Source organism: Natrix helvetica (genome assembly GCF_964273705.1).
Source record: "Natrix helvetica genome assembly, chromosome: 2".
Classification (NCBI taxonomy): domain Eukaryota; kingdom Metazoa; phylum Chordata; class Lepidosauria; order Squamata; family Natricidae; genus Natrix; species Natrix helvetica.
In genome coordinates, this window is record NC_138552.1 from 213,773,818 (window position 1) to 213,795,114 (window position 21,297).

Below are 21,297 nucleotides of genomic sequence, written 5' to 3' on the forward strand. Positions count from 1 at the left end.
CAGCCCAGGAATTCGGCAGCAATTCCGACAGCCATCTCAGATCACCGCAGCGCGGCAAATTCAAACTGAGAAGATGGCGATGCATGCTCCCCCCGCTCCTTTCGACCCAGAAAACGACGAATGGGAAGCTTTCATGATTCGTTTCGAGTGTTTCCTCGAAGCAAACGAATACACGGGGATCACCGATGCAAGGAAGAAAAACATCTTCCTCGGCTACTGCGGAAAGGAAGTCTTCAATACGGCCAGAGACCTCACTGCGCCTACTCCAATACAGGCAGTATCGTGGACGACGTTGCAACAAACTCTGCAAACTCATTACGCGCCAAAACCTTCCCGCCATGTCTGCCGAAAGGAATTCAACATGAGGACCCAGAAGGTGGGAGAATCCGTCAATCAATATGTTGCAGCCCTACGAAAAGCAGCAGCTCACTGCGAATACAGGGATTTGGAAGAGCACATCTTAGAGTGGCTCATCTGTGGGATAAGAGACATTTCGTTGCAAAAGAAGCTGTTGGCAAACCCGGGTTTAACCCTACAGACAGCGTTAAACGAAGCAAGAGCGTCAGAATCAGCGGAGAAATCATCGGTGACCATACAACGAGGGGCCAGCGTAAACCAGCCAGCACCGAGGCAAACCAGAGTGCACTACGAGGACGCAAGCCCAGACTACGAGAATCCCGAGTTCGAGGACAGTCACCTGATGCAGAGCAGTCACTTGAGGCCTGGGGGGAGACCCGGATCCCGTTTGCCGCCCTGCGCAAGTTGCGGAGGGAATCACCCCAGGTCTACTTGTAGGTTCAGGAACGTTGTTTGTTCGCATTGCAACAAACTTGGGCACATCGCACGAGTGTGCCGGAGCGGAGTCCCTGCCTCACGGCAGCCACCCATGTACCGCCAACAGAAGCCCAACCCAGGGGCTTGGCGAAATCAAAAAGGGCGCCCAGAGAGAAATCCACAAGTGTTTACCCAGAGAGAAAATTTCCAAAGAGCTGAACGAACGTATTCCCAGAGAGATTACTCACAAGGAAGTGAGCGAGCGTATCCCCAGAGAGAATACACACAAAGAGCTGAAAGAGCGTTCTATCAAGACGCTCAACGAGAGTATTTGCAGGATGTTGACGATGAGATAGAGTTGACCCAGAGAGAGGAGTTGCGAACGTATCTCACCACAATACATCAGGTCCGCCCTAAGCGGCCCAAAAGGCTGAGAGTCACAGTCCTCTTGGAGGGCTCACCCTGCGAGCTAGAAGTCGACACAGGATCGACCCTGACGATCATTTCATGGGCATCCATGAAACAGGCTATCCCTAGCCTCAGAAAGAGCCAACTACACGCTCCAGACGTCCTGCTACGAGACTACCAGGGGAACCAAGTCCCCATCGTGGGCCAAGGCACATTCCACATCCGTTTCAAGGACATCGAAGCCCAGCTGCCCGTGACCATCGCCAGCGCGCCATTGCAGAACCTTCTGGGGCTTGATTGGTTTGAAGCCCTGGGGTTAGAAGTCACCGGGATCAACGCCGTAAGAAACAGCAGCGCTGAACAGATTTTTAAGGAGTTCGAGGATGTGTTCAGCCCCGGTCTTGGTAAGTATGTGGGTAAACCAATATCATTCAATTTAGACCCCAAAGTGGCGCCAATCCGACTTAAACCAAGACGAGTGCCTTTTGCACTCCGCCCAAAAATAGATAAAGAAATAGATAAATTAGTGGAGCAAGGAATCCTTGAGCCGGTAGATCACGCGCGCTGGGAAACGCCCATCGTGACCCCAGTCAAACCAGACGGATCAGTCCGCATCTGCGCGGACTATAAATGCACAATTAATGTCGCGCTACAACAGAGCGCATATCCTGTGCCTGTAGTACAGCACTTATTGCACTCGTTGGGGCCAGGAAAGATATTTGCAAAGTTAGACATGGCACAAGCTTACCAGCAACTGCCAGTGGATAGCGCCACAGCGGAGGCCCAAACTATAGTGACGCATAGAGGAGCATTCAAATGCAACCGGCTACAATTTGGCGTAAGCATTGCCCCAGGATTGTTCCAGAGCGTCATGGAACGACTTTTGCAAGGGATACCAGGAGTCGTCCCCTATTTTGACGACATCTTGGTGTCCGCTGCAAATGAGGAGCAATTAAACAAAAGAGTCAGATCTGTTTTGGCCAGAATCAGAGAAAAGGGCCTCCGCCTTAAAAAAGAAAAATGCCAAATTAACGTGCCTAGCGTAGAATTCCTGGGTTATAGAATCGATGGTCAGGGAATACACCCCACTTCAAAGAAAATTAAGGCGATCCAGGACGCCCCCACACCACGAAATCAGACCGAGTTACAGGCCTTCCTCGGATTACTTAACTTCTACAGCGTTTTTCTGAGGCAGAAAGCGACCGTTGCTGAGCCACTACACCGTCTACTCCAGAGGAACGCACCATGGAAATGGGGACGATCCGAAGCTGCAGCTTTCGCCGGAGTAAAGCGTCTACTCACCACTGACTCATTGCTTGTTCAATACAGCCAGACCCTACCGCTGGTATTGACCTGCGACGCATCACCTTTCGGAGTTGGAGCAGTCCTCAGCCACAGGATGCCCGACGGAAAAGAAGCACCCATCGCGTTCTACTCCAGAACTCTTTCATCGGCCGAAAGAAATTACAGCCAAATGGACAGGGAAGCGCTGGCTGCCGTCGCGGGAGTAAAGCGTTTCCACGAATACCTCTACGGCCGCGATTTTGAACTGATCACAGATCATAAACCGCTGTTGGGACTTTTGGCGGGAAACCGCCCCACTCCGGTCTCCCTTTCTCCTCGCATGACCAGGTGGACTGTTTTCCTGGCTGCATATTCATACAAATTGATACATCGACCGGGCTCCACTCTTGGACACGCAGACGCACTCAGCCGTTGCCCATTACCTGACATTCTGCCAGACCCCACTCCAGAAGTACCGGTATTGCTCATTGACTGTTTGGATTCGGGACCGGTTTCTTCCTACGATGTTGCAAGGTTCTCCTCTAAAGACAATTTAATAAAACAAGTTCAAACTTGGGTTTGGAGGGGGTGGCCAAAGGGAAATGTGGGCCCGGAATTCAAAATGTTTTGGTCGAAACGGGACGAGCTCTCAGTACTACAAGGATGTTTGTTGTGGGGGGATCGAGTTGTTATTCCGCATGCTTTACGTAAAAATGTATTAGATGCTTTACATATGGGTCATCCGGGGATTGTGAGAATGAAAGCGTTAGCGAGAAGTTACGTGTGGTGGCCAAACATGGACAAAGAAATAGAGGAGTGGGTGGCCACTTGCGACCCATGCCAGGAGTCGAGACCAGCACCCCCGGAAGCGCCCGCCACAGAATGGGAGAAGCCCAAGGCACCCTGGTCACGTATACACATTGATTTTGCAGGGCCATTCCAGGGTCAAACCTTCCTCATAGTTGTAGATGCTTATTCTAAATGGCTAGATGTAGTCTTAATGACGTCAACCACGGCAGAGGCAGTCATAAAGGTTCTTCGGCGGCTCTTCGCCACTCATGGTCTACCAGATCTTTTAGTATCCGATAACAGGCCCCAATTCACGGCCATGCAGTTTGAAACATTTTTAGCGGGGTTGGGAATCAGGCATGCCCTCATCGCGCCATTCCATCCAGCATCCAACGGTCAGGCAGAGAGAATGGTGCGATTCGCGAAAGAGGCCCTCGCGAGGATGGGTCCAGGTGACTGGCAAACACGCATTGACCATTACCTCCTCATTCAACACATTACCCCGAGCGCAACGACGGGTAGGAGCCCCGCTGAACTACTCATGGGTCGCCGCCTACGGTCTCACCTGGACCGGCTCCACCCGAATTACTCTGCCACGGCTCCCCCAGACTCTACAAGTAAGGTCCGGTTTTTCAGAGTAGGGGACTCAGTATATGCTCACAACTACACAGGGGGGACATTGTGGATGCCGGCAAAGGTCATTGGCATCACGGGTCCTCGATCGTATTTGCTGGAGCTAGAAGATGGGCGAAATTGGAAAAGGCACATCGATCAACTTCGAGGTCGCCTTGCACACTCCAACATTAGGGATGAAGACGAAAGTTTCCTGTCTACAGAGAGCCAACCGCAGGAAAACTCCATCACAGGGAACAACGACACCGGCGAGTTAAGCGTGGAACAGGACAACACGCACGCAGCTGAAGAACCCCCAGTCAACGCAGCCGAACTAGCTCCTGAATGCCCAAGCAACGAAAGCGAAAGACCTCCAGAACGGGAAAAAGGAAAAGCACCCGATCCTGCAACTACTTCGAACCAACATGCACCCGGTCCTGCAAACACTTCAACCCAACCTGAACTACGACGTTCCTCCCGAGCAAGACAAACACCCACCTACCTAAAGGACTATGTCACCTACCGTAACGTCCCATCTAGGAGGGGAGGGGTGTTAGATATTAACATATATCGGGATAAGTCTTCCCTCCGGTCCGCTCCTACAGCGGGAAACAGGTATCCCTCTGATTGGTCGAGGGGCGTGCCCAATCCCTATAAAAGGGGAACCCTCCGACTACCAAACAAGCTGGATCACTATTATTACTAATAAAGAGCTGTTAAGTCACTTCGTGTCCGCAGTCTGTCTCTCGTTGCCCAGATCTAACATCTCTGATATACCAGAGAGAACCATAGCTCTCATTCAGATTATGATTATTGGTGAAATCATGGGTAGTTAGGATCCACTTTCCAGATTACAATGCATAGTAATTTCAAATTAGGAACATATTCTATAAAATGAATACAAAGTAGCAAACATACCTACTGTATTAAATTATAGTACCCTAGGCTTATTAGCCAAAGGATCCTCATCAAAGAAATATTGTGTCCAGGAGGGTCTAATACCAATAGACATTATAAATCCTTGTTAATTATTTGTAATTCAATGCTGATCTGCTTGTTATCCATCAAACACATTAAGCTTCAATTCCATTACTTTGACCTAACTTAGTCCATAAGAACTATATTGCTACACACCTGAAAGGCACTACAGCAGGAGTGTCAAACTAGTGGCCCGTAGGCCGGATGCATCATGCACAGGCCACTCCCACCCCAGCTCCATGGAGAAAAACATCGCAAAATATCATGTGACAGCAATATGCACCGTGAGTTTGACACCCATGCACTAGAGTAGCTAAATTGTGTTATATTTAGAAGTGCTTAGGTAAACATAGGCCTGACATACATGATTCTCAATATTTTTCAGACGCATTTAAAGGGAAGATGATCTAACCTCAAAGTGTAGTAGTAGAAACTTATTGTTTTTTCCTTGGATTTTTTTTATCTTGGCTCCATAGTTAAACTTTGATTAGCTTTGAATGACAGGAAGACAACTCTGCTTTTTTAGCCATGTTAATGGAGGAACGGCAGCAGAAATACTTATTTGCTCGACTTCCGGTTCCGGCTGCGGATCGCGACGGGCAGGTTCTGCTCGCCCTGCGCACTCCTGGTGGGCTCTCCCTTAATCCGGGGGGCACAGGACACCCTGGAGGGGCTCCTGCTGAGGGGGCAGCGTAGCGGGGGACCCCCTGTGTCGGCGGCGGCCGGGGGGCTCCCCGCATTGCCCTAGGCAATGGGAGGCAAGAGGGGAGGCGCCGCGGCGTCTTCGCAATGTGGCAGCTGGAAGAAAATCAAGATCTGAAGGACGCAGCTGCTGTGCGGTGAGGTGGAAATTCCCCCCCGTTCCCTTTCTTGACTAAAGAAAAAAAAAGACTGTCAGCCTTTTAGAACTAACTTTCAACTTGCTTTTGGGAAGTGTGATTGAAGGGAGGGGGATTCCCCCCCCCTTGGACAAGCGGCTTTAAACTGTTTTGCTCCCTGCCCCCAGAGGAGGGGGGGAGCCCAGCAATGAAATCACGCTCATAGGAAAGGCAGATTTTTTACTGCAATTGTGAAAATGAGGTGATGATCTGTTTTACTTTGAAAACTTTGAAAACTTTTGGCTTGTTGCCCACGGATCCGGGAGCTGGCAGGGCAAGATGACACACTTCCGTCGTCTTCACAGACATTGAAATTTGACTCCACCCACAGAAACTGCCGGCATCTTGTCTTTGTCTCCGTGACACTCAGATAAATCTCTTCCTACATTGTACCCTGGGCTTGGAACAAAGGACCCTATTGCTTTATTGCCAGGAGCTGAATTCAGAAAATGTTCCTATCTGCTTGGACTCTCTGCCTCGTAACCTCTCTTGGCGGTTTTCCTCCCTAATTGTTTCCTCTCTGTATTGTTATCTCTTTGCTTATTACAATGCCATCCAAAAGACCACCCCCCGGGGAAGCCGGGATTTGCTGTCTCCGCCCCAACTTCTTCAACATCCAGCCCCAGTGGACAACAGACTTTAACCTCTTTGCTCCAGCCTAAGCCTTCTGAGGTGGACTTTCAACAGATGTTTGAACAACTCTTAAAGGGGCAGGAGGATTTAAAAAACCAATTGAAAGAAATGAACGAGCAGCTTAGAGAGAACCAAGACCGGGCGATCCAAAATTCACAGAGACTGGAACTTTTGGAGGAGGGAACGGCTGAGATGAGGGGGGAGGTGAGGAGTGTGCAGAAAGGGAACCAAGAACTTGAGAACCACCAGATAAAAATGGAATTTGAGAGGATGTCCCTTTTTCTTAGATTTCAAAATGTGATTGAGGCTGATGATGAAGATCTAAGGGATATTATGACAAATCTATTGGCTGAATATATTAAAAAAGACAAGCAACAGATGGGGTGGGACATGGATCTGGTCTATAGAGTAAACTCAGCATATGCCAGAACACACAACGTTCCAAGGGAGGTACACATTAAATTTCTTAGAAAGACCACAAGAGATGAGATTCTGAGTGCACAAAGGGGGCAAGCACTAAAATACCAGGATAGAGAAATAGCCATTCTGAAACAGATCCCTAAGAAAGTGAGAGATAAAAGAAAAACTATTCGCTATTAGAGAAGAAATTATACCAGAAAGGGGTGTGGTTTAGATGGCTGATGCTGGAAGGTATGCTAATATTCTGGGAGGACACGAGAGTTAGAATAAATACAACCACAGAGGCTCAGGCCTTCATGGAAAAAAAATAAAGTCCCCCTAGACAAACCTGATGATACTACACCGGACATACAGGACATGGGAGGGGCCGGAGCTCTGCTGGAGGGGGGAGAAGGGGCAACATCGAGAAAACTCAGATCACAAAAATGAACAAGAAAATCTGTTTGGTATAAAATGATTGAAATTATTTGAAGATAAAAGTTTATATGCTGACAAAAGTACTAAGTAGTAATAATCTAATGTATTAATAAATGAAAGTTATGAGAATGGGGGGGCGTCTCCTGCATAATGTAACTGCCAAAATTTGTAACCTGTTCCACTACCCCTTTCCTTGTTTATTTTTTTAAAAACCAATAAAATTTTGTTTAAAAAAAAAGAAATACTTATTTGCTCAATGTTGTACTAGCAGCTAGAACCAAGGAGTATAGTAAAAAGGTATGCCAAAAATAATGGCAATCTATTCTCACTTTGCAACATTCAGTAGGCTACATATGTTCAGGCACTGAAATGATCTATACATTCAAAAAAGAAATCACAATTCTTGTGATTATACCGATTCAGAATGCATGACACAAATTCTTCTAAATCACTCCCAGCCTTATATATACAGAGAAATGAAGACATTAAAAAAGGAGGCTTAGAATTATTTTGTTTAATATACGCCTTTAATATATTTTGAACTGAAATAATCATGCACCTTGTTAAGCATTCTAAAGAGACTTAATTTTCTATATAATGTGTATATCTCTAATGCTATCTAACTGGAAATTATTTCTCCAGCATCTAAAAGCTATTATGGACACACACACACACCCTCAATCATCTTATCAGAACATATGTGCTTGATATTTGATATTAAACATAAGTTTGGCATTTGATTCTTAATGTCTAACAATGCATTACTTTTGCTGTTCTTCTAATTTACACATTGTTGTATAACCTTTTTGTGGGCTTTCTTTTTCAGAGCATGCCTTTACTCTAACCGGTGCATTTTATAAGTTTGTATGTTTTGAGCTGCAATCCATCCCATAAAATCTAAATTCAAAACAATTATGTTGCCATTTTAAAAGTGAGGTATAACAAATTTCTTAGCCATTGGCTAAGGTGGGATCCTACCGGTTTACTTAATGTACACTTTGGGTGCATGCACAGTTCAGAGTATACTTACCTTCCGGATTGCTGCTTTGGAAGGAAAACAGCTGAGTTGCGGCAATCTACACGACACAGCTGAGAAGATAAAGGTAGCTAAAGTGCAGGGGCGGGTGGGCAGGACCACTTGCTCATGGGAGCGAACTGGTTTGCGCCCAGCTACTCTTCAGAGCTACAGGTTCACCCAAACCAATCCGAACCAGTAGAATCCCCCCCCCTGCATTGTTAGTTGGATGATCCTGAATATGTCAATTTATCAGAATAATTATATCCTAGAGAGGTTATGGAAGCAAGTGTCTTTTCACTAAAAACATATTCTGGCAATAGTGGTTATCTGCATTATATAACTGGTTATATATATTTGTGAACATCTATATGTATGTGACAATAAGCTCAAGCAAGTTTATTTTGAAATAACAATGGACGGAGCAAAATACTTGTTAGGAACATTTTAAAAACATTTAGTGAAGGGGCCAAGGGAATGGCAGAGAAGATACTGAGAGTTATGAATGATGACAAAGAGCTCAGAAAATCCTCTGGACACCATGGGACAATACAAATGTCTTTCCCAGGGCTGTGTCATCTTTCCTGGAAGCTGTTTGAACATGACTAACATAATGAATGGTTTGTTGTGTGACAAAGGCTCAGTTAGACCTTTGCAGTAGTAGAGAAGGTCAGAAACTTGAAAGTAATTACTAGTTAGGTCCAGGGTGTTTGTCAGCTGTTCCATGTGCTTTGCAAAAAAAAATTGTCCAGATACTCTGTCCTAATGGAGAAACGGTGTTTGACTTTTGCATTTGCTCTCCCTTCTACAGCCTTTGTACAGCTGTCAAATGATTGCTAAGTTGCCAAATGCTGCTGTCTAGCAGCTGTCTCATGGCCTTGATCTCCTCCGATTCAAGCAGCAATAACGTTTTGAACATGGCAACAGTTGAAAGAAAGAAAGAAGGAAACAAGCAAATGCCAAAGAAGTGTTTGATTTTTGTTTTGTTTTTTTAAAGCGAAACAGGAATCTTCTGTAGGGCAACTTTGCATGGACCGGAAGCCATTCTCAGCATTTGCGGCACAGTAGGGTAAAAATAACATTTCATTTAAATTCATTTAATTGCATCGATTTTAATTACAATTTATTTAAACGGTTTAAATTATGCATAATTAATGTGTTGATTCTCTCTGATTCCGTCTTTAACAATTGCCCCTTTCTGTCAAATTCAAAATGGCCATTTGCTGAGAACATTTTGAGGTCTCTGGGGGACCAAAAGCTTATGAGAATTGGGGACCTTGGGACCATGTTTATGAATGCAAAGAAGGGCTGAAATTCTGAAAATACGAAGGCAAGAAGAGCGTATGGGAGGCAGGGAGTAGAATAAAAATAACATGCCTTTGGTATTTTCATGCCAAACATTTTTGGTTACTTAAACAAATGTCATTTTCTTGAACGCAGGGATCATTTTAGATTGTATATTCTCATGCTGCAGGATTAGGAATATAGGAGGACATCTAAGAAAAGAGGAAATTACATCAGAGATTTAATATCAGTGTTCTGTTAGGATGCTCATTATTGTTCATTTTAGTAACTGAATACGAAGTTGATATGTAAAATTCATATTGTTTTGTACCATTCTATGTTCTATTTTGTTTATGTTTGCACAGTGGTTCAGTCTGACCAGGATCATCATACAAGAAAAAAACATAAGCTGCAATTCTTTGGTTGTAGTCCCCTGCCACCCACTTGGATGGAAGCCACTTGCAATTCATGGGGGACAGAATAGAGTTTTAAAATGCAGGTAGTCCTTGACTTACAACAGTTCATTTAGTGACCATTCAAAGTTACAATGGCACTGAAAAGGGGGGTTTATGACGGTTTTTCACAATTACAACCATTGCTGCCTCCCCATGATCATGTGATCAAAATCCAGATGCTTGGCAACTGGTTCATACTTAGGACTGTTGCTGTGTCCCAAGGTCATGTGATCACATTTTGCAGCCTTTGGCAAGCAAAGTCAAAAGGGACACCAGATTCAATTAACAACCAGGTCACTAACTTATCAACTGCAGTGATTCACTTAACAATGGTGGCAAGAAAGTCGTAAAATGGGGCAAAACTCACTTAACAAATGTCTCATTTAACAACAGAAATTTGGAGCTCAGTTGCGATTGCAAGTTGAGGACTACCTGTACTGGGGAAGGATGAGTGTTTTATTCCTCCTTACACATGGCGGGCCTGGTCTGTATTGGACAACTTGAACAATTTCATTGGATTAAAGTAGTTCTCAACTGCCACTCTGAGATGGGTTAGTACTTCAACTCCCAGCCAGCAAGTTTGAGAAACACGGGATGAAAGTAAAATAGAAAGCAGTGTACATTTTAAGCACTTAATTGACTTATAATTACATGTCTGATGCAGATATCTATATCTATACATCTGTAACTCTATCATCTTTATCTACATCTTTGAAGAATAACAAGATTGAAATTGGGCTGCCTAATTCTTGGCCAAGCAGATCAGGCCTTCTGTAAATTCCTTAGCAAGCTTTTCCATAGTGCTATCAAGGTTACTGCTGTCAAATTTTCCCTCAGTGCTGACGTTATCACCTAAAATAAGAGTGCTGACATTTAAAGACCTGTCCATGTGATTATCCCCATTCTCCTTTCCTTCTTTTTTTTCTTTTAAGACTACATTCCCTGGTGCTTTCTACTTGGTTTGATTGAAGTACAAGGTAGCTTAATAGGGAGTGATAATTAGGCTACCATTGAGGGTGGGGATATTTTATTGCTTCAGGTTTTATGAACCAGTGTACTGGGAACTCGCCAAATGGAAGCTATTTGGCTTAATTTTAATTTTAAATTTTAAAAAAAATATCTTTGAGATGTAGGGTGCTTTTGAATCTTTAATACCCTAAAATGGAAATTGATCCTTTTAAAGCCAGTATTGAGATGCTAAATTTATTTATTGTTATCCCATCGGTTATTAGGTGGTTAACAAACATGGTTTAAATGATTCATATTAAAGTCTGGATTAAAATGGCCTCTTTGAAGGTTTGATATGAACTCACGGTATGGGTACTATTTAGCCTAAATCAGTCTGCTGCAAGATTGAAGATTATGCACCATAATCCAACATACTGGACCATTATGGGATGAGAGATGCATTTTGACTTCCTAGCAAGTAATTGTCACAAAGTCACCCAATTAATTTTTTTTATTAATAAGACGGAGGAGGAGCTTCCTACGAATGGCGGTCGTCCTCTGAGCTCCAGGAACACCATGGAGCTCCCGACCGGGTAGGGACTGCTGCCGGCCCCCATACCATCGAAGGGGGTCGAGAGTTGGACAGCCCGACCACCCAGGCATGTTTCAGGCTGATATTAGCCCGACAGGGTGGTCGGTGAAGAGCGGAGAGGAAAGAGGCTCGGAGGGCTGTAAACAGCAAGGAGAGAGCAATGGCGATGGCGTGGTGCGATTGCGCAGACGGCGCTGGCGCCGAAAACGCCGAAAGGAGAAGCCGAAAAGCCAGAAATGCCAGAAGAGGAGTAAGGAAGAGGGGGTGAGAGGCTCCGGAGGCCCCCAGAGACCCAGAGACATCAAAGGGCTTAAGGGGGAGCAACGGGATGCAACAGGACATTGGAATAATCAGCTGATAGGTGAGAAGGGCTGGGAAGCAGCCAGAGGCAGAGACAGTCGGAGGATCAAAGGGAGATGCCTGCGGCGGCAGACGAAGGGAGGGAGCCGCAGCCAGGGACTCCTGGGTTATTTTATCATTCCTGGCTGCTCCCATACACCTCCAGGCCCCCCCATCCATCGGGGGGGGGGCTGTATCCACCTGGAAACAGCTAAGCTGAACTTTCATCTACCCTCCACTATTTTTGCTACCTTTGCCTTCCCCCTACCACCTGGGATATTTAATCATTTCTTGCCCCCCCCCCTGCCTCCAAGTACCAAGTACCACCTGGACACTGGAATATCCCCTACCCTCCATTGAGACTCTTCTATTTATTAACTTTCTACCCTCCATTCCACCGAGACTCTATTAATTACTAACTTTGCATCATCTGCACCCCTACCCTACTGGGACTATTACAACGTTTTAATTTATTCGAGGTCTGATCTGCTCCGCCTGCGGGAGGCCCCTCTTTCGCAGGTATGGCCCTTGGCTCTCTCAGGGGCCAGCCTTGATGACGGGTTTGTGAACCCCGAGAGGTGGAAGAAGAGGAAGCTGAGGGGCTTTTTAGCTAAATGTTTTATATTGTTTTTAGGGGGTTCTGGGAAGGGAGGGGGGGATAACCAGGCCAGGAGGGAAGCCAGTGCCAGGTGAGTCCAGGAGGGAAGTGAGCGGAGTGGGGGGGGAGAGGGAACAAGTTATTCCAATAGAGGGTTGCTTGATTACAACGGTCGCGGGGAGGGGGGGATGCGAGGACAAAAGAAGATTACAAGGTCGGTTGGGAGACCGTGGCTGTTGGCTACGCCCGGTCGTTTGTACCAACCCCCGCAACCTAGGTGGCCAGGAACTACAGAGCCCGGGCCTATGGCTGATGCTTTGCAATGCAAGGTCCGTAACCAACAAGGCCCCCCTCATTAATGAGCTGATCTCTGAGGGGGAGCTGGACCTTGCAGGGATAACGGAGACCTGGTTGGGCCACGAGGGTGGTTTACCCCTCGTGGAAATGTGCCCACCAGGTTTCCGCGCATTCCATCAGCCTCGGGCCCTGGGTAAGGGTGGTGGGGTGGCGGTAGTTATACGGGAAGGTCTAGAGCCAAGGGAGTTCACTGTTCCTCAGATATCCGGGTGTGAGTCCCTTGGTGTGAAATGGGGCCCAGGGAGGCAGTTGGGTTTGCTGATTGTATACTTGGCTCCTCGCTATACATCAGCGGCCCTGCCCGAGCTCCTCGAGCTGATCTCGGAGACGGCGGTTGAGATCCCCAGGCTTGTGGTTATGGGGGATTTCAACCTGCCGTCGACGGGAGCAGCGTCTGAGGTGGCTCGGGAGTTCATGGCTTCCATGACAGCCAAGGGCCTGACCCAGTTAATTCAGGGCCCCACACACGAAGGTGGCCACACACATTGGACCTTGTTTTTGTATCTGAGCAGTGGACGAGTGATCTGGGTATAGGGGACTTTGTTGTTACACCCCTGTCATGGTCGGATCACTCATGTCTCCGGCTGGACTTCCCTGGCGCTACCCCCCACCGCGAGGAGGCGGGACCAGATGGTCCAAGCTGGTACCGCCCCAAGCACCTGATGGAGCCGGATAGGTTCCAGATGGAGCTTGGGCCATTACCTGTAGCCCTGACCCGCGCTCGGTCGGAGGACCTAGCGGCCGCCTGGAATAAGGCGGCGGCTGGGGCCTTGGACCGGGTTGCGCCTTTGCGACCTCTCCTGCGGCAGCGACCCACCCGGGCTCCTTGGTATACCGAGGAGCTGAGGGTGATGAAGCGCCATAGGAGACGTCTAGAGAGCAGGTGGAGGTCCTCACGCTCCGAATCTGATCGAACACAGGTAAGAGCCTATTTACGGACCTACCTTGTGGCATTAAGGGCGGCCAAACGTAGATATTGCGCTGCTCTTATTGCGTCCGCGGATAACCGCCCTGCCGCCCTGTTTAGGGTGACCCGCTCCCTCTTGTCACAGAGGACGCAGGGGGCACCCTTGCAGGGCAGAGCAGAGGAGTTTGGGGAATATCTGCAGGATAAAGTCACTCAGATCCAGAGTGGATGGGCCCCCCTCAGTGGACCGGACGGGCCGCCAACAGTGAGTCTTGTGAGACCATCCTGGGAGGAGTTTGATTCTGTTGCCCCCGAGGATTTGGATAGGTTGCGTGGACGGCTGCGACCCACCACATGTTTAATGGACCCGTGTCCCTCCTGGTTGGTACTGGCATCTTGGGAAGTGACCCGAGGCTGGCTTCTGGGCCTGGTGAATGCCTCATTGGGTGAGGGATCCTTACCAGCCGCCTTGAAGGAGGCGGTGGTGAGACCCTTACTTAAGAGGCCTGCACTCGACCCAATGGAGCTAGCTAACTATCGTCCAGTCTCCAACCTTCCGTTTTTAGCGAAGGTTGTCGAGAATGTGGTGGCGCAGCAGTTTCCACAACACCTTGACAAATCGGAGTATCTAGACTCACGCCAGTCCGGCTTCCGACCTGGGCACAGCACAGAGACAGCCTTGGTCGCGTTGGTCGATGATCTCTGGAGGGCCAGAGATAGAGGTTGTTCCTCTATCCTGGTCCTATTAGACCTCTCGGCGGCTTTTGATACCATCGACCATGGTATCCTATTGCGCCGGTTGGAGGGGATAGGAGTCGGAGGTACCGTTTTGCGGTGGTTCGGCTCCTACCTCTCCGACCGGAGGCAATGTGTGTTGACAGGGGGACAGAGGTCGACCCCGAGGCCACTCACTTGTGGAGTGCCACAGGGGTCAGTCCTCTCGCCTCTCCTGTTCAACACATATGTGAAGCCGCTGGGTGAGATCATCCGTGGTTTTGGGGTTGAGTATCACCTCTACGCTGATGATACTCAGCTGTATATTTCAACCCCAAACCACCCCAACGAGGCTGTTGAAGTGATGTCCCGGTGCTTGGAAGCCGTCGGGGTCTGGATGGGGGACAACAGACTTAAACTCAACCCCTCCAAGACCGAGTGGCTGTGGCTACCGGCACCTCGGTTCAGCCAGCTGATTCCATCGCTGGCCATAGGGGGCGAACAATTGCCCCCTGTGGAACGGGCGCGCAATTTGGGCGTCCTCCTTGATGCCCGGCTGTCAATGGATGACCATGTGGCAGCCGTGGCGAGGGGGGCGTTCCACCAGGTTCGCCTGGTGCGCCAATTGCGCCCCCTACTGGACCGGGATGCCCTACGCACAGTCACTCATGCGCTGGTGACGTCCCGCCTGGATTACTGCAACGCTCTCTACATGGGGCTGCCCTTGGGACGCGCCCGGAGACTGCAGTTGGTTCAGAACGCAGCCGCGCGGGCTGTGATGGGGAGTACGAGGTACTCCCACGTAACACCTCTCCTGCGCGAGCTGCACTGGCTACCTGTGGTTTTTCGGGTGCGTTTCAAGGTGCTGATTACCATCTTTAAAGCGCTCCATGGCACGGGACCTAGTTACTTGCGGGATCGCATCCTCCCACATACATCCCTGCGGCCAATTCGCTCACACAGGGAGGGACTTCTCCTGGTGCCGTCCACTAGGCAATGCCAACGGGCGACACCAAGGAGTAGGGCCTTCTCTGTGATGGGCCCAACCCTCTGGAATGACCTCCCCCCCGACATTAGAACCACTTCTGACCTCCGCTCCTTCCGGCAAAAATTGAAGACTCACCTGTTCCGATTAGCAGGCCTGGCATAATTACAACTGTCCCTCCTGGCAAATGTATTATTATCTGGTTATCTTAGGGTTTTTTAATCTGTTGTGTCTGTTTTAGGGATTTTAAAAAATATATATTTATTTAGCTTTGTACAGTTCTTTTAATTGCATTTTAACCTCCTCCAAACTGTACATATTTAATTTTTTATTGTATTTTGTGATATTCTCTATGGACTGTACACCGCCCCGAGTCCCTTCTGGGAGAGGGGGCGGTCTAGAAGCACAAATAAATAAATAATAAATAATAATAATAATTTCACACCATCCATAAATATGAATAAAAGTTCTGGAGGAATTTGTGAATGGGTGCATATGATTGTTTACATGTCCTCAAGTCATTTTCAGCTAGCAACTATGTGCAGGTAGCCCTTGTTTAATGACAGTAATTGGCTCTGGAATTTCTGTTGCTAAGCAGTTGGTCATAAAGTGTAATATCACATGACTGCATTACTTAGCAATAGCAATCCCAGCAGTCCCCAGGTGCCATTGTTAAATGAATCGCCATGGGTGGTTAAATGAGGCCTTCACATGAACATGTCTTCTTGCTGGCTTCCTTCCCCATTGACTGCTTGTGGGAAGCCAGCAAGGGAGTTTGGAAATCACAATCGTGTGACACATGGTTGTTGCACAGCTCATAGATCTGGACTGGCTGTCAAGCATTTGGATCACTATTGTATAACTGACGAAGAGCTGGATAGGTCACAACTTGAAGTGGTTGTGAAGCAAGGACTATATGTAGGTAGTCTCCCTAACCTGTTCTTTCAAGTCTACCAATGGTGCCCTCATTGGCATTGGAGCTTGCTCAATAATGATATTGGCGGGAAATAAATTTAATTAAGTAAATGAAACAAAACCCATGTACCTTGCTGCATATCCCTTCCCTTCCTTTTCCTTCCCTTCCCTTTCTTGTAATAGAGCCTATCCCAGAGAGCTGGGTTTTTTCATAATGTGTCTGAAGTAGAATACATTGAGCCTGATCATTTGTTCCATGGGTGATTGGGTTGATTTGTTCAATAATCCATTTGTTTGTTTTCTTGGCTATCCATGATATCATCAGGAGTCTTCTCCAACACAAAAGTTCAAAGGTGTGAATACTCTTCCTAAAACAGCTGAGAGAAGAAGCCTCGATCTAAAGAGCACCCTTGCTCTTTTTCCATTTTTTTAACATGAATGAAAACAACAATACTGACCAGAATTAACTTAGCTAAGTAGGCTAGTTGAAAATGTAAATTTAAAGATGAGAATCATGGATCGGAAACAAGCTTGAGAGATTTTCCATCCTTGCCTTGAGAGACAAAATAGTTTCTTCATCTCACTTAAAACAGATAAGTAACTTGAAAAAGCAGTTTATTTATAGAACAGGTTTTCCAACAAGAGATTTAGTCATATATACTGCAGATAAGGGTAAAGGTTCCCCCGCATATGCATGCTCGTCATTTTCCGGTTCTAAGGGCACTGTTCATCTCTGTTTCAAAGCCGAAGAGCCAGTGCTGTCTGAAGATGTCTCTGTGATCATGTGACCGGCATGACTCAATGCCAAAGGCACACAGAGCACTGTTACCTTCCCACCAAAGTGGTTCATATTTTTCTACTTGCATTTTTTACAGGCTTTCAAATTGCTAGGTTGGCAGAAGCTGGGACAAGTAACGTGAACTCACTCCATTACACAGCGCTAGGGATTCAAACCGCTGAACTGCTGACCTTCTGATCTGAGCATCTTAGCTACTGAGCCACCATGTCCCTATACTGCAGATAGATGTATGCTAAAATTTTATCTAATCATGCCTGAAGCCACATACAGGGTCCTCCAGTTCAGGGAACAGAATACCAGCATGTGGCCTTTGTCCAAGGCCCTCTACTTGCATCAGCTTGCCCCATGGGACAATATATTTATTCAGCATAGGTTTCTTCATAACTCTGAGATCAACTGAATAGAACTTTGCATAAAATTGCCATGTCACCATGCTGCCATGGGATTGCCTTAGCCGGAGCTGCTAATGTTTACCAGGGTGAATAGCAAACATTTCATGAAAGGCAGGAAGAAAACATTAGGGTTATTCTTAGCAAGGGGAATAGGGGTGGGGTGGGGAGACAAGACTGGCAGGCATGTTTGAAAGGCCTATTGTATCATTTACACAAAGTAAAAAAAGTTGTAATGAATGCTTCTTTCAGTTCCTCCTGGGCAATGTCCAACCAGTGATGTCCTGAAACGTCTTAATACAATATTGATGACCTAAGAATATGGTGAAAGTTGGAAAGTATGTACCATACACCAATCAATGAATCAGATAACGTACTGTATTTGAATGGGGACTATCCCTGCTTTTCACTTCTTGGGCTCCTATTTCATAGATTGTGTGTTTCTCTTGCGTAGTGGGTGGAATAACTCATTTTTTCCCCTTTCCTTTCCTCTCTTTACACAGAGAAGCATTCAAAACCTTTTCCCCTTAAACTTTAATTGATCATGTTTCCCAAAGCACCATTCACTCATTTCTGAAAATGAATTGTTCTGATTTCTTGGCAGGGAAAAAAAAAACCCCTTCCTTTCCTATATCTTTTTCCCTCCATATCAATACAGACACGGAGATTTTTTTGCTGCCGATTCATTCCTGATGTTCTTCATTCTGCTCAGCAACAACTCACTGTGCCAAATTAACTTTTGCCTTTAAAAAAAGCTTTTTTCTTATTCTTTGTCTTTTTTTCTTAAGAAAAAAAAGTGTATGTTACCATGGCAATAATGTGAAAATGAGCCATTGGGGTTGATTTGAGTGGATCTAAACTTTTGTAAAATTGCTTAAAAGGACAGGAAAGGAGTATAGAGAAGGGAGAAAGAGAGAGAGAGAGAGAGAACAAATGTAATGAAAAGTGGGACAAATAGATGGAAATGCATCTGGGCTGACATAATTCCCTTTTTCCCACAGTGGTCATTCAGCTGGGAGGCTCCAATGTCCATTCACTGTCTTAAAGCTAGCTTTTCAGAGCCCAGTGAGGCCATCTTCCCTTGCCTGAATGCCTTTTTTGTTACAAAACAGTGAACTGTTTCTGAAGCCCTGCATAAAGGAGGTGAGTAATTCATTTCAGTTGCCAGGAAGTCTGAGCCACTTGTGAGCTAACAATAGCAAACTTTATCTTCTCCCCTCCACCCCACCACCCCCAGCTGAAGGTTCTTGTAGAAGATCCAAATGCAAAGAAAGGCCTTTGCCTGTCCTACGGAGGGGTTATGGTAATATTTTATACATCTTTTCCCATTGGAACATAGCAACATCTACAGCTCAGCCAGGCAAGACAAGCAATGGGCAGAATGAAAATTGGGAACACTGTGTAGATAAATTTAAAAAGCAGGGTTTATGTAGCCTTTTAAAAATAAAAAAAGTATCAGAAACGATTTGGGATCGTCGGTAGGAAGCAGGAGACCTGAACTGAGACACAATTTTGTAATGAATCCTTAAACAACTGACCTGTTGTTTTGTTTTCCTTCCGTATTTTGAAGAATAATGTCACATATTTTTAAATCTGGAGATTTCCATCTTTCTTATTTTTCCTTGCTCTGTATAGGAAGGACTGTTCAAAGAACAGAAGGCAGAGTAAAATCATACAACAGGTATAGGAAGGAAGGAAGGAAGGAAGGAAGGAAAGAAGAAACAAAGAAAAAGAAAAAGGAAAAAAGAGAAAGAGAGAGAGAGAAAGGGAGAGAGAAAGAAAAAGAGAAAGAAAGAAAGAAAGAAAGAAAGAAAGAAAGAAAGAAAGAAAGAAAGAAAGAAAGAAAGAAAGAAAGAAAGAGTTAGGTCAGTGGGAACACTGATGAATGGATCCAGAATGGTATTTGATCTGACTTTGAATAGGAATGATGTTACTGCAGCACTGTTGAGCAAGCCACCCAAATCTGAGACCAGGGGTTCTTCTAAAGAAAATAGGGAAAACTCATTTTTCTAGGTTATTGGCATCTGCTCTGGGAGGCACATTCATGGCAGAGCAAACTCAGAGTGCTACCAGTGTCTTCAGAACTATGAAAACAGCCTCCTTATGTTTAACACTAATGGTAATAGCCAACAAGGTTGCAATTCTTTTTCAACCTGTCTCTTTAAATTCTCTGGCTGGATCTGAAAGCAAGACCTATTCAATTGGCTCTTTGCTGCCTTTGGCTGGTGTTTTGTCCTCATGGTGCCTTGAAAGAAAACTTTGGAAATGCCTGTGCTGAAACAAAGGCAGGGATTTTGGGGACTTCCACTTAGCCAGCTATTAATTAGGACAGGAAATGGATTCAAATAGCAATACAGATACAAATGAGTTTTGGTTTGAAAACCGAGACAAAGACATACGTACTCAGTTGGCATTCTTTTCACACACTGGGAACAGGCCCTTAACCTAAACTAGCATTTCTAATCATGCTTCTGATAGGAATCAGATCATTATATGCCCTGCCTATTTATGCATATATTGAAGGCTGGGTTGCTTGCAGGATCTTCCTCCTCTCCCTCACCTGAAGATGGAGTTTGCTTTTCTAATGTCTATAGTCATATTTGCCCAGGTTGTTGACATGATCTACCCATAGCAGTGGTCGGCACCTTAAATGCTCAAAGATCCATAAAGGTCCTAACCAAAAGCCCTCTGTTTAATTCTGGAGCCAACCAGAACTCCAGTTCCCCCACAATAGAGTCTCCTCCTAGAATGGCATCCTTTTTCCTCTGCTGACCAGAAGTCTGGTTCTTCCTCACCATAGAGTCTCCTCCTAGCATGGCATCCTTTTTCCTCTACCTGTCCTAACCAAAAGCCCTAACTGTGGGGATGACCAATGACAGAGAGTCACAGCAGAGGGATGAAAGAGCCACATGCCGCTACAGAGCCACAGGTTGCTGACCCCTGACCAGAGGTAGGTTCCTACTGGTTTGGCCCAGTTCAGCTGAACCAGCAATAGTATGGCGGCATGGGTCCCTGGAACTGGCAGCAACCCAGGCCTGCCATGCCCCTGAACTAGTTCTCTGGTCGGCACCATTGGTGCACTTCCCACACTCCCCAAAACACTTTCCCCCAATTTAAGAGCTTTATTAACCTATTAGAGAAAGTTCATGCATGGCACACTGGTGGGGTTTATATAAAGTTAGCATTTCAAAAATAGACAAAGCCTTATATGATTAGTAGACTTTATGTTTGTGCACAGTGCAGAAGGAGTCCCTTGGTGATTAAATAACATCATCATTTGACTTCTGTTAGTGTGAAATTCCATAATGTCTTTGCTGTTTTGTTGAACTGGGAATTTCTGCCTCAAGATGGTAGCTCTTTTCAAAACTGACAAGTTGAAGGAAGGAAGGAAGGAAGGAAGGAAGGAAGGAAGGAAGAAAGGAAGGAAGAAAGAAAGAAAGAAAGAAAGAAAGAAAGAAAGAAAGAAAGAAAGAAAGAAAGGAGAAAAAATATACTAACAATCTAGTGTTTTGCACACCAGCTCATCTCCTGACAAAGGGAAAGAGGTCTTAGCTGGCTTGGAAACTAGGTCTTGAGTAAAGAAGGAAAAGACAAGTATATAATTCTCACTAACAGAGAGGAAATGATAGAAGGTGTTGAAGCCACAGGAACCCAAGGGACAAGTGACCATGCAATATTGGAATTCAACATTATGCAAACACAAGTAGTAGAACAAAGTGAAAATAGAGTCTTGGACTTTAAGAGAGCTAATTTCAATAAACTTAGAGAGAGCTTGGGAAAAAAATCCATGGATGAGAATCCTCAAGG

At 46.0% G+C, this 21,297-nt stretch overlaps 1 long non-coding RNA gene across 1 annotated transcript in view; it reads left to right on the forward strand.

Moving 5' to 3' along the window:
- The window catches only part of LOC309387710, an 81,305-nt gene extending 64,621 nt beyond the window's left edge, over positions 1–16,684 (forward strand). Inside the window, exon 3 of the long non-coding RNA XR_014174647.1 lies at positions 16,628–16,684. This is a non-coding gene — a long non-coding RNA (uncharacterized lncRNA). The remainder of the gene's footprint in view (positions 1–16,627) is intronic.
- Positions 16,685–21,297: the final 4,613 nt, after the last annotated feature.